Source organism: Anolis carolinensis, chromosome 4 (assembly GCF_035594765.1).
Source record: "Anolis carolinensis isolate JA03-04 chromosome 4, rAnoCar3.1.pri, whole genome shotgun sequence".
In the NCBI taxonomy this organism is placed as follows: domain Eukaryota; kingdom Metazoa; phylum Chordata; class Lepidosauria; order Squamata; family Dactyloidae; genus Anolis; species Anolis carolinensis.
In genome coordinates, this window is record NC_085844.1 from 137,404,833 (window position 1) to 137,417,216 (window position 12,384).

Here is a 12,384-nt window from a genome sequence, read left to right on the forward strand (position 1 = left end):
TCTGCGCACGCGCAGAAACACAGTCCTCCCAACTCTTTCCGCGCGCGCACACACACACAGAACCGTTCCCCTCCCTCCCTCTCTTGCACCTCCTCCACTGCCGAAGCCAGGGACTCTGCAGGAGAAGGCACATCTCCGCCTCACGAGGCTGAGCTCCCCATCCTCGAATCGGGAGTTCTACTCCAAAACACCCGGAGGGCCTAAGCCGACCCTTCCCTGCCCTCACCTCTCGCCTGGAAAACAAAAAGGTCCCTCCCTCGGGACCTTCCTGGTTTTTGGCGCCAACACTGTCATTGCCGCGCCAGGCACTTCTGGGAAAGCGAGTCCTGCCTCTCTCCCTCTGTGTGGAGGGGCAGCCTTTCCCACCCCTTTCTCTTCCTCTCGGGCCTGCAGCGGCGGACGAGCACCACGTTGCCCGCCTTCCTGGCCTGGTTCCCCTCCTCCTCCTCGCCGCTGCTCAGGCCTCCTCCTGTCCTCCGCGGGAAGAACATGGAGGCCGGCATCGGGAAGCGCGGAGGCGGGGAGGAAGCCGCGACGCCCCAGGCCTGCGCCTCCACTGGAGCCCGCTCTTGCCTGGCCTACAACCCACCACCACACCGGCGCCACCTCCGGTAGGAGGGGAAGGGCCGGGATTGAGGGGCAAAGGGGAAGGGCAGACCTCACCCCGCCACGCCTCCCACCTGGCCCCTGAGCACGTACAGAGCGCCTTCTCCTCTTCTCTTATTTACCCTTTTCCAGGTCCCGGGGGATGGCGCAAACGCCTTCCTTGCAAAATTATAAATATACAGTAGAATCTCACTTATCCAACATAAACATCCCAGCACAACATTGCATAACTGAATATGTTGGATAATAAGAACGGATTCAGGAAATCCCAATTAAACATCAAATTAGGGAATCATTATACAAATTAACCACCAAAACATCATGTTATACAACAAATTTGACAGAAAAAGTATCACAATTTAAAACACTGAATACACAAAAATTGACTACTAAAACGCAGACTACATTGGATAATCCAGAACATTGCATTACCAAATGTTGGATAACTGAGATTCTACTGTAAGATGAAATAATTACTGTGGTGCAGTAATACACAACAATATAATCTCTACAATCACAACACTAAATAAACAACACCACTCTGAAAACGGGAATTCCAGACAGGAAACAATCAGGGCCAGCTAACACCTCCCAACAAAGTATTCCCATCGCCAAAGTCTGGCAAATCCTCTGTTTTCTGAGGGTCACAGACAGTAGAAGCACATAAAATATCACACACAACACCACTCTGAAAACAAGGAAATTCCAGAGAGGAAACAATCACGGCCAGCTAACACCTCCCAACAAAAAATTCACTCAGGGAGGAAACAGCCAGGCTTTAAAGCTACAAGGTCATTACATGCTAATCATTTTTCCTAATTGCAGCATTCATACTTCCCTCCAACAGACAAAAACAATCAAAAATATTGTATATTCACAACCTTACGAAAATAATACCCCTGATGGTGCAGCGTGTTAAAGCGCTGAGCTGCTAAACTTCTGGACCGAAAGGTTGCAGGTTTGAATTCGAGGAACAGACAGAGCCCCCACTGTTAGCCCCAACTTCTCCCAACCCTAAAGTTCAAAAACATTCAAATGAGAGTAGATGAATAGGTACCACTCCAGCGGAAAGGTTACGGTACTCCATGCAGTCATACCACATGACCTTGGAGGAGTCTACGGACAACGCCAGCTCTTCAAGCTTACAAATAGAGATAACCACTAACCCCCAAAGTCGGACACGACTGGACTTAATGTCAGGGGAAAACGTTTACTCTTTACCTTAACTACCACCAATTCCTCAATACTTTATTTCCCATACCACCAGACTTCGCCACAGCAACGCGTGGCCGGGCAAAGCTAGTGCCTTTATAAAACCATTTCATTGAACCACTGAAGAGTAATGACCTGGCTAACAGAAGAATAGATTGGTAGAAGACAGTCGCAAACTAGATGTTGGCATCACAGGAACCTTTCTTGCACAAGGTACTTCACACTCTTCAAATGGGCATCACCATGGATGGAAGGGAGGCGATTTTCACCCATCCAGGCTTGCTTCTCTCAGCTGAGACCCTGTTCCTCTCCATGCTGTTCATTTTTCCCATCAGGGCAGTTTGCAAAGCAGCTACGCCTGGGCTCAGAGAAATTGCTCCCTCAAGCTCTGTCTGAGTCACCCTGTGTTATCTCGTTGCAATAACTCTTTCCACTCCCTCGGGAGAGGGGTTACGGTCATGGAGACAGGAAGGGGCCCGAGAGGGGAAGAAAGCCCTTCCTGAACTATGCCCTGTGGGATAGAGGTTTCGTATGGCTGACATATCTGAGTGAAGTGAATTTTATGTGTTTAGAGCATAATTCTACATTTCCGTTTAAATACCTGCATTGAGGAAAACCACAATGGCAATGGCATAGAAATAAATAAATAAATGGACACTAGAATTAAAAAAGGGATGGAGAGGAAAGAGGAACACAAACTATTATGCCATTGTTTTATATTTTTACAGAAAACCTCCCACAAAGAAAGTGGTGTACAGAAACTCACTATCTGAAAACAGTGGTGCACAGTAACTCAAATATAACATACTAGCTGTGCCCGGCCACACGTTGCTGTGGCGTTGTCTGGTGGTGTTGGTGAGAAATTGTTGAGGTAGTGGTGGTATTGAATGTCTGTTGTATGGTTGTCTTTATGTTTAGTATGCATTTAGTTGTTTGTGTACTGTGAAAGTGGTGAGGGTAGAGGGGGGTCTATGTCCCTGTGTAGTATTGTATTTATATTTTGTCCATGTGTTGTGAATGCTTGGATTGTGTCCTGCTGCATAGTAGAAAGGGTTGGGCTGGATGGCCCTTAGGGGTCTCTCCAAACTCTTGTGCCTGCCCCCGTGCTGAGTAGGTTGCTAGGAGACCAAATGGGCGGAACTTAGCCTTGTAACAGGCAGCAATTGGGTAAAAACAATTATTCCTCTCCCTCTAATTAAGACTTTATTTTTCTTTTCTTTTTGTTGCCATCACTCTTTTATATATATAGATAAACAGTCCAACTATATTAAAACATGAAAGCTATTACTCACAATGTAAATGACCAAGTTCAAACAACGTCTTTACTGCTTTCCTAAAAGGTGAGTGAGCAGGGTTGTTCTTGTTTATTTGTTTAATTGCTTCCGACTCTTCCTGACCACATGGACCTTCCCACGCCCTCACCACCCCCAGCTCCTTCAAAGTCAAGCCAGTCACTTCAAGGATAACCATCTTGCCCTTGGTCGGCCTCTCTTCCTTTTTCCTTCCATTTTCCCCAGCATCATTCTCTTCTCCAAGCTTTCCTGTCTTCTGATTATGTGGCCAAAGTACTTCGTCTTTGCCTCCAATATCATTCCCTCCAGTGAGCAGCCGGGCATTATTTCTTGGAGGATGGACTGGTTGGATCTTCTTGCGGTCCAAGGCACTCTCAGAAGTTTCCTCCAATAACCCATTTCAAAAGCATCTATCTTTCTTCACTCAGCCTTCCTTATGGTCCAGCTCTCACATCCATAAGTTACTACGGGAAATACCATTGCTTTAACTATGCGGACCTTCGTTGCCAGTGTGATGTCTCTATCCTTCACTATTTTATCGAGGTTGGTCATTGCTCTCTTCCCAAGAAGTAAATGTCTTCTAATTTCCTGGCTGCAGTCTGCGGAGAGAGCAAGGAGAGATACACAATTTGGGAGCAGTAGGAGAAACAATGTGTGCATCTACACTGCAGAGTTCATGTCGTTTGATACCACTTTAACTGTCTTGGCTCAATGCTATGGAATCCAGGGAGTGGTCGTTTGATGAGGCACTAGCACTCTTTGGCAGAGAAGGCTTGCAAAAATAGACCTGAACCTCGTGATGATGGTAACTGGAAGAAAAATCTTCCATATAGCGCTTCTCCCTGATTGCAGAAAAAGAATCTCCTTCAAAATCTGAGGCTGTGATATGTCCAACTCTTCCCTTTATCATGCAGTTTCAGTTTTCTCCAGAGAAAGTTCAATATGTTAACAACTGCTCTGCCTTTTCCCAACCTACTATGCCTTCCCAGTGGCACAGCAGATTAAACCGCTGAGCTACTGAACTTGCTGAAATAAAGGTCAGCAGTTTGAATCTGAGGAGAAGGGTGAGCTCCTGCTGTTAGTCCCAGCTTCTGCCAACTTAGCAGTTCGAAAACATGCAAATGTGAGTAGATCGATAGATACTGCTTTGGTGGGAAGGTAATGGTGCTCCATGCAGTCATGTCAGCCACATGACCTTGGAGGTGTCTATGGACAACATCAGTTTTTTGACTTAGAAATGGAGATGAGCACCACTCCCCACAGATTAGACTTAATGTCAGGGGAAAACCTTTGCATTTACCTTACTCTGCCTTATCAGCTGATCTTAAGAAACTGGTCATTGATGTATAAGTGTCATACATACACACACAGAGATGATCACAGCTGGCTGAATTTTTGGATTCTCCTTGGGGGCTCAGTGATGGAGATTGTCATGATAAATGCTTGTATTTCAGCATTTATTGCCATCCCACTGCAGACAGGATCATAAGGAGACAGATGGTTGGTCCTCTTAGGTAGTCAGACCCTAAACCATTTAAAGCTTTAAAGGTTAATGCAAACACCTTGAGCTGAGCCCAAAAGACAATTGACTACTAGAACAGTTGGCAACCTGTGAAGATATTTCAATAGGATAATATTATGATTATAACTCTGTCCTGGTTAGCAGCCTTTTATGATTACAGCTGTGTTCTGGTTAGCAGCCTATCTAACACATTTTGTACTAACTGAAATATATTGATGCTCCCCAAGAGTGTCCCTATAAAGAATGCATTCACAGAGCTTGGACACATTACTTTTAAAGAACTGTAACACCTCCAATATCCCCCAATCAGCATAGCCAGTTGGGATTCTGGGATTTTTATTCCAAAAACTATCTACGGTATATTAAATGTAGACACATACACACAAAGAGGTGTATGAGGCATGTATACTCCTTTCCAAATTATACTTACTCAAGAATTGTTACAGTTAGAACACTAAACATAGTCACCATTGCTTTCAAAAATATTGTTATACTAGCTGTACCCGGCAACGCGTTGCTGTGGCCCAGTCTGGTTCATTGAAAAATACTCAGAAAAGAGTTCTTTCTCCCACCCTGGACAGATATATAAAGAGAAACCTCCCTGGGCAACATTCTTGCTGACGGCCAGTTCTCTCACACCAGAAGCGGCAAAGTTATTCAATGCTAATCAAGTTGGCCAATTGCAACATTTCTTGCAGTAAAGAAAGAACACCACTCAGAAAACAGTGGAATACCAGACATGAAACAATCAGGGCCAGGTAACACCTCCCAACAAAGGATTCCCCCAGGCAGGAAGTAGCCAGGGTTTGAAACAGCAAGACTATTCAATGCTAACCAAGTTGGCCAATTGCAACATTTCTTGCAGTAAATAAAGAAACCACTCAGAAAACAGTGGAATACCAGACATGAAACAATCAGGGCCAGCTAACAAACACTTCCCAACAAAGGTTTCTCCCAGGCAGGAAGTACGCAGGGTTTGAAGCAGCAAGGCTATGTAATGCTAATCAAGTTGGCCAATTGGAACATTCACACTTGCCTGTAGCAGAAAAGAGTTCTTTCTCCCACCTTGGACCTTCCACAGATATATAAAGAGAAACCTCCCACAGGATGGTAAAACATCTGGGTATCCCCAGGGTAGCATCCTTGCTGCTTAAAGTTTCTGAAGTTGCTTCTGACACCCCATCTGTGTCTAGGCCTCAGATGCGTAACTCCTCATGAGTGGCGAGGAGGCGGGCTTAGCCTTCCTTTGCAGCCCCGCCCACACCAGTTGCTAAAGGGTGGAAACTACTTGGCCACTGCTAAGAGGAGGAGCAGTCTGTTATGATGGTAGCTAAGGGAGGAGGAGACTGATTGGCCGTTGCTTAGGGGTATGATTTTACCTTTCTCAGGTGTGTCAGGTTTGTGAGAGTAGGCTTAAAACACTCAGCAGTTCGAATGCTATGTTTTGTCCAAATTTCATAGCAATCGGTGAAGTAGTTTGGACGATACGCGGTCCCTCACTGAGAGACATTACATTTTTATTTATATAGATTTTCAAGTACAAATAGTACTAACATGGCAGATGACAACAACAAGATACAAAAATAAAGTCCATAAAATAAGACATACCTTCCGGTATTTGACGCTACTACAGCAGTTTGTCCTAGTTTGGCAGGGATAGGCCCTATCAATCCTCCAGTGCCCTGCTTCTTCAGTTGCATTTAAAATATCCTTGGGATTTTTTCTTCTCCTTCCATTTTTCCTTTATCCTTAGTTTACTTCAATTTTCCAGACTGAGTTACAAAAGCAAAAAAGCAAAAGTAGTTTGTACTTAGTTCACTTAGGCCCCATCTAAGTTCCATGTAATGCAGTTTTAGAATACAGATTGACTGCATTGAACTACATTATGTGGAAGTGTGGGCTCGGCTCAATGCAGTTAAACTGCATTCTGAAACTGCATTATAAGATAGTGTAGATGGGGCTTCAGCAAGGGGAAGAGGAAAAGACGGGGTGAATCTGCCCATCCCTGTGGACTCAGAAAAGCAAACTGCTGGAGTTTCTTCTAGTCTGTTTGATTTTCCTCATTACTAATAACACTCTGGTATTGTTTTTCAGCTGTGAAAGGTTGTAAGTTCAATTTTTTCATCTGGTGGAAACAAAGTCATACTTATCAGTGGGTGAGCTGAATATACACCCTTAACACTAAGTTGAAGGGATACGAAGCCAAGTTTTGGGGCTCACTGTTAAGCCTACTATCTGTCATGAGTCAGAGCTTAGATATAGGCCATAGGCAGTTGCATTTAACCTTCCTCTCCCCAGCCAGATTCCCCAGTTTGTTTGGGTTCTAATGAGGAACAAGAATTTTCAGCAATGAGTTTTAAATTATGTTTATTCCCTACTCTCAGCCCAATGTTATTTGTTCTTGATAAAAACCAATGAAATGTAACTTATTTTTTAATGTTTTGTAAGTCTGCATAAACTACACAAACAGCACCACATTCGCTGGTATGGAGAATGGAGAACTAATGAGGAGGAGAAGAACTGACAATACCAGGAGCTTATAGAAAATATTCTAGGACAAACAAAACATATATGAATCTCGAAAATAAAATTTAAAAAAAGCAGAAACACACTCAGATTTTTGATCAGTCTGGACGCACCCATTACTAGAGACTTCATCACACACTACATTTTCAGCATCCTAGGACACTTATTAATTTATTTGCTGGTTTTATTGCATTTTAAGAATTTTATAATTCTTATATTTTTCAATGGGATTTTACATACATTGTTGTTTTTATACCCATGTTATATATTTTATATTTGTATATTATGTATGGTGGTCCAGATGTGGCACTGTAGTGCTTCTGTGACCAACTCCCCCTAGAGAGATGGTGGCGGGGTACAAATAAAGATGTATTATTATTATATATTTCACCCCAGTTGAGCCACAGAGACCCATGCCACCCATCAGATGATGCAGGCTCACTTCCGGCGGGCTCCGGGGCTCAATCAGGGCACAAGTGTCCTATAACACTGCGCCGCAACACAGGACCCTTCCCATGTTCCATTAGAAACAATGGGGTTGGTGCGGGGGGAAGCTTCCGGCAAGGTGGGTCACAGGGCGCCAGGATTGCCCCACTGCCCCACCCACTGATTCGCCATGGAGGCTGGCAAATTGGCACAGGGGACCTCATCAGTGTGATGCCCTAGATCAGTGGTTCTCAACCTGTGGGTGCCCAGATGTTTTGGCCTTCAACTCCTAGAAATCCTAACAGCTGGTAAACTGGGATTTCTGGGAGTTGTAGGCCAAAACACCTGGGGACCCACAGGTTGAGAACCACTGTCCTGGGTGAAAGGATAACCAAAATGGAATTAGTCAGGCCCCCACTGGCTTCTTTTCATTTTTCTGTCGAAAGTTGTGGGATAGAAAGAAGGGAGCCGTGTCACTCGCATTTTAGGACTAGAAAAATCTACTCCCGGGGCAGCAAAGGACAAGATGGTGCCCTTCCCCATAAGATGCAAAATGACCTGATCATTAATTATGGCAATGGGATACCATCTTTCAGCACACAGGAGAGCAAACAGGCTTGCTTAGAGTCTGCAGAATGGAATGTGTGCCATACACAATTTTGTTCTTCAAGAAAGTCAAATGTCTGGGGGAGGTGGGTTAGGGAGAAAAAGGAGGTGCCCACATTGACCTCCTCAGTATGCATTTACCAGATGAAGTGGTTACCTCCCTGTGATGCATGACAGAACCAGTCTTGGAACAGGTCCTTTTTTGTTTATTTTGTTAATTTCTCATTGCCCCCCTCTCCCAGCTGCTTTCTCTGAATCTGGGAGGATCTGTAGTGGGTGTTAACAGGGAGATCAGTTTCCTCCCACCACGGTAGATGTCAGGACTGGAAACTGGAAACCTTCACTCCTTAGCAGAAAGCAAAGAGCTTTTCCAGATGTTTGTGTATGAAGGGGAGTATTTCTTTGCTGGATCAAACCAAAGGCCATTGGCTGTGCTTTGAAGATTCACCAGCATTCTGAGCATTCACAAGCAATGACCTCCTCAAGGTTCTCCACAACTATTTGATGATTTAGTGCCTTGCCCATTTATTTTCATTCTTATGACCAAGGCTGCAATCCTACATATACTTAATTATGGTGGAGTTAGTCCTAGAGGCAGAGATGATAATCTTGCTTGGATGAAAAGATGGCCAAGCACTAGTCAGGCCTCCATTGGCTTTCCACAACTTCACCAGTGCCTGTCCGCTTCTCTTTGTTTTCTCCATATCCAAAAGAGTCAACAGGGATGCTCTCAATTACAATGAGATAATTGTTTTCCCAGACACTTCTTAGCCCATTATATCCAGGCCTTTACTGTTTGGAGTGGCACAGTGGGTTAAACCCTTGTGCTGGCAGGACTGATAACTTGAAGGTTGGGTTGCTGACCTGAAGGTTGCTGATTCAAATCCAGGGAGAGCGTGGATGAGCTCCTTTCAACTCCAGCTCTCCATGCAGGGGCATGAGAGAAGCCTCCCACAAGGATGTTAAAACATCAAAACATCCGGACGTCTACTTGGCAACATCCTTGCAGACGGCCAATTCTCTCACACCAGAAGCAACTTGCAGTTTCTCAAGTCGCTCCTGAAATGAAAAAAAACTGTTTGGAGTCTGCTTTGCCCGTGTTCCTACCAACATGATTAAAAGTGATCATTTCCCTCTTTCCAGCCAACTGCAGTAAACAGACAAAAAAAAAATCCCTGCTCCCTCATGCTTCACAGTATTGGAGGCTGCCGCTGATTTACGAGGGACAAGATCTCCCTGCCGAAAACCACTGCATAATTAGGGAACGTAAAAAGCCGCATACCCACTGAGATTCTATTCCCACAGGGCAAATTCCCAGCCCCTAGAAGAGTTTCATCCAGGCAGCACTCAGACCCCTGCAGAATGGGAGCACAGTTAATATTTTAAGAGTGTTCCTACCATGTAGTGAGGAGGAAGCAGACGCCCTATATTCCTCTTTTCCTGGCAGCCCTGGCTTTGAATTTGGGGTACACCATTGCTCTCCAACCAGTCTTTGGCTGAGTTTCTCTACTTCACTGTAATGGGTTCCTGCAGCCAGGCCTGTAAAGATAGAACCATCCAAACGCACAGATGTTTCAGTCTGAAATATTTCAGCAGAGCTGCACAGAAGGGAGACAAGGAGATGGTGAAACGATGGGGGGGGGGGGGGGGGAGTAAAGCTCCATAGCAACTGCCCAAGTCTTCCCACATGCCAAGCGCCTACTCTGGGTTTCTTGTCAGGCAGCAGTGGAATCCACTCCGTAACACAGCGATTGGTCATGTCAGGGAAGCTGCAATGTGCCGGGCACCTTTCCAGATCTATCTTCACCTCCTGGGGTGAGAGAAGCTGCTAGCCAAGCACAAAGTGCATGCCACTCTCCACCACCCACTTGTTCCTCACTACTTTTGGAAACAGATGGCGGGAGTGTTAGAGCAGGAAGAGTGGCAAATGTGTGTTCTTCTCAGAGACCCATCTGGGTTACCTGTAGCATGCATGCAAAGGTAGATAGAAAACCATGCACACACTGTAAGCCTGTGAAAAGATGTGTCCTCTTACTGGTCCAGTCCAGTTAAGCAAGGCAGTAGTCTTATGCATTTGTATGGAATCACTGCCCGTTTCTATTTGTACCATTTGTATGGCCGCGTTTCCATCTGCTGCTAACAGAAACGGGCGCCTATATGAATGGGCTTTTCTGTCCAAGGTCTGGAAAAAAAAAAACCCAAAGATTTAATTAGCCTTGAGCGGCAAAGCACCAGGGATTGCCAGCCAGGGCCTATAGCCAAGCGGGTCCGGCTATCGGCTATAGGACCTGCTAACCTCTGCCGGGAAAATCCTTGCAAGAATCCTTGCAAACCGCCTTCTCCCTGTCTCAGAAGACACCCTCCCAGAATCCCAGAATGGCTTCCGCCCCTCCAGAGGAACAGTGGACATGATCTTCACTGCTCGACAGCTCCAAGAAAAATGCAGGGAACAAAACCAACCTCTGTACATGGCATTCATTGACCTTGCAAAGGCATTTGACACAGTGAATCGCAGCGCTCTCTGGACCATCCTCCAAAAAATTGGGTGCCCTGACAAATTTGTGAACATCCTGTGGCTCCTCCATGATGACATGATGGCAACAGTCTTGGACAGCAACGGCTCCCAAAGTGACCCATTTTAGGTGGAATCAGGTGTCAAGCAGGGATGTGTTATTGCCCCCACCTTATTTTCCATCTTCATCGCTATGATACTTCACCTTGTTGATGGGAAGCTTCCCACCGGAGTGGAAATCATCTATCGGACAGATGGCAAGCTATTTAACCTCAGCAGACTGAGAGCCAAAACCAAGGTCACCACAACATCTATTATAGAACTCCAATATGCTAATGACAACGTAGTCTGTGCGCATTCAGAAGAAGACCTACAAGCCACTCTAAACACCTTCACAGAAGCATACGAGAAGCTCAGCCTCTCACTGAACATCGAGAAAACCAAAGTGCTCTTCCAACAGGCACCAGCTAATCCCTCTGCAAAGCCAGGAATACAGCTTAACGGTGTAACATTAGAAAATGTTGACCATTTCCGCTACCTTGGCAGCCATCTCTCCACAAAAGTCAACATCGACACTGAAATACAACACTGCCTGAGCTCTGCGAGTGCAGCATTTTTCCGTATGAAGCAGAGAGTGTTTGATGACCGGGACATCCATAGAGATACCAAGGTGCTTGTTTATAAAGCCATTGTCCTCCCAACCCTGCTCTACGCCTGCGAAACGTGGACTGTCTACAGACGTCACACCAAACTCCTGGAGCGTTTCCATCAGCGTTGCCTCAGGAAAATCCTGCAAATCTCTTGGGAAGACAGGCGGACAAATGTCAGCGTGCTGGAAGAAGCAAAGACCACCAGCATTGAAGCGATGCTCCTACGCCATCAACTCCGCTGGACTGGCCACGTTGTCCGAATGCCCGATCACCGTCTCCCAAAGCAGCTACTCTACTCCGAACTCAAGAATGGGAAACGGAATGTTGGTGGGCAGGAAAAGAGATTTAAAGATGGGCTCAAAGCCAACCTTAAAAACTGTGGCATAGACACTGAGAACTGGGAAGCCCTGGCCCTTGAGGTCTCCAATTGGAGGTCAGCTGTAACCAGCAGTGCTGCGGATTTCGAAGAGGCACGAACAGAGGGCTTAAGGGAGAAACGTGCCAAGAGGAAGGCCCGTCAAGCCAACCCCGACCGGGACCGCCTTCCACCTGGAAACTGATGTCCTCACTGCGGGAGAATATGCGGGTCAAGAATAGGTCTCTTCAGCCACCTAAGAACCCACCCCCAAGACACCAAGGATGGAAGACTATCGTCCTCGAACTACGAGGGATCGCCTAAGGATAGGACCTGCAAGCTGAGGCTATGGGCCATCGAGTGCGCAACACTTTTAGGCCCAGCTCATAGGGTCTACAGTTGAGCGCTCGACTGTAGGCCCAGCAGGCAGGGCCTATGGGCGTTGAGTGCTCAGTGGCTTGTAGGTCCAGCCTGCAGGGCTTACAGTCGACTGCTGAGTGCTCAATGCTCAACTGTAGGCCCTGTGAGCCAGGCCTACAAGCACCAAGCGCCAAAAATCAGCTGACCAAACAGCTACCGTTACCCATTTCCTTTCGTTTCACTGCTTCTTTCGTTCTCAGGAGGCTGTACCGTTCCGTGCCAGCCGAATGGACAGAACAGTACACAACCATGAAAGA

General features: G+C 46.0%; 1 long non-coding RNA gene across 1 annotated transcript; it reads right to left on the minus strand.

Moving 5' to 3' along the window:
* Window positions 1-1,365: 1,365 nt before the first annotated feature.
* On the minus strand, window positions 1,366-9,818 carry LOC134298274 (uncharacterized). Its single transcript, XR_010005272.1, has 2 exons — window positions 9,589-9,818; window positions 1,366-9,249 (listed from the first exon to the last, which is right to left on the minus strand). It is a non-coding gene; the product is annotated as an uncharacterized LOC134298274 (long non-coding RNA).
* Window positions 9,819-12,384: the final 2,566 nt, after the last annotated feature.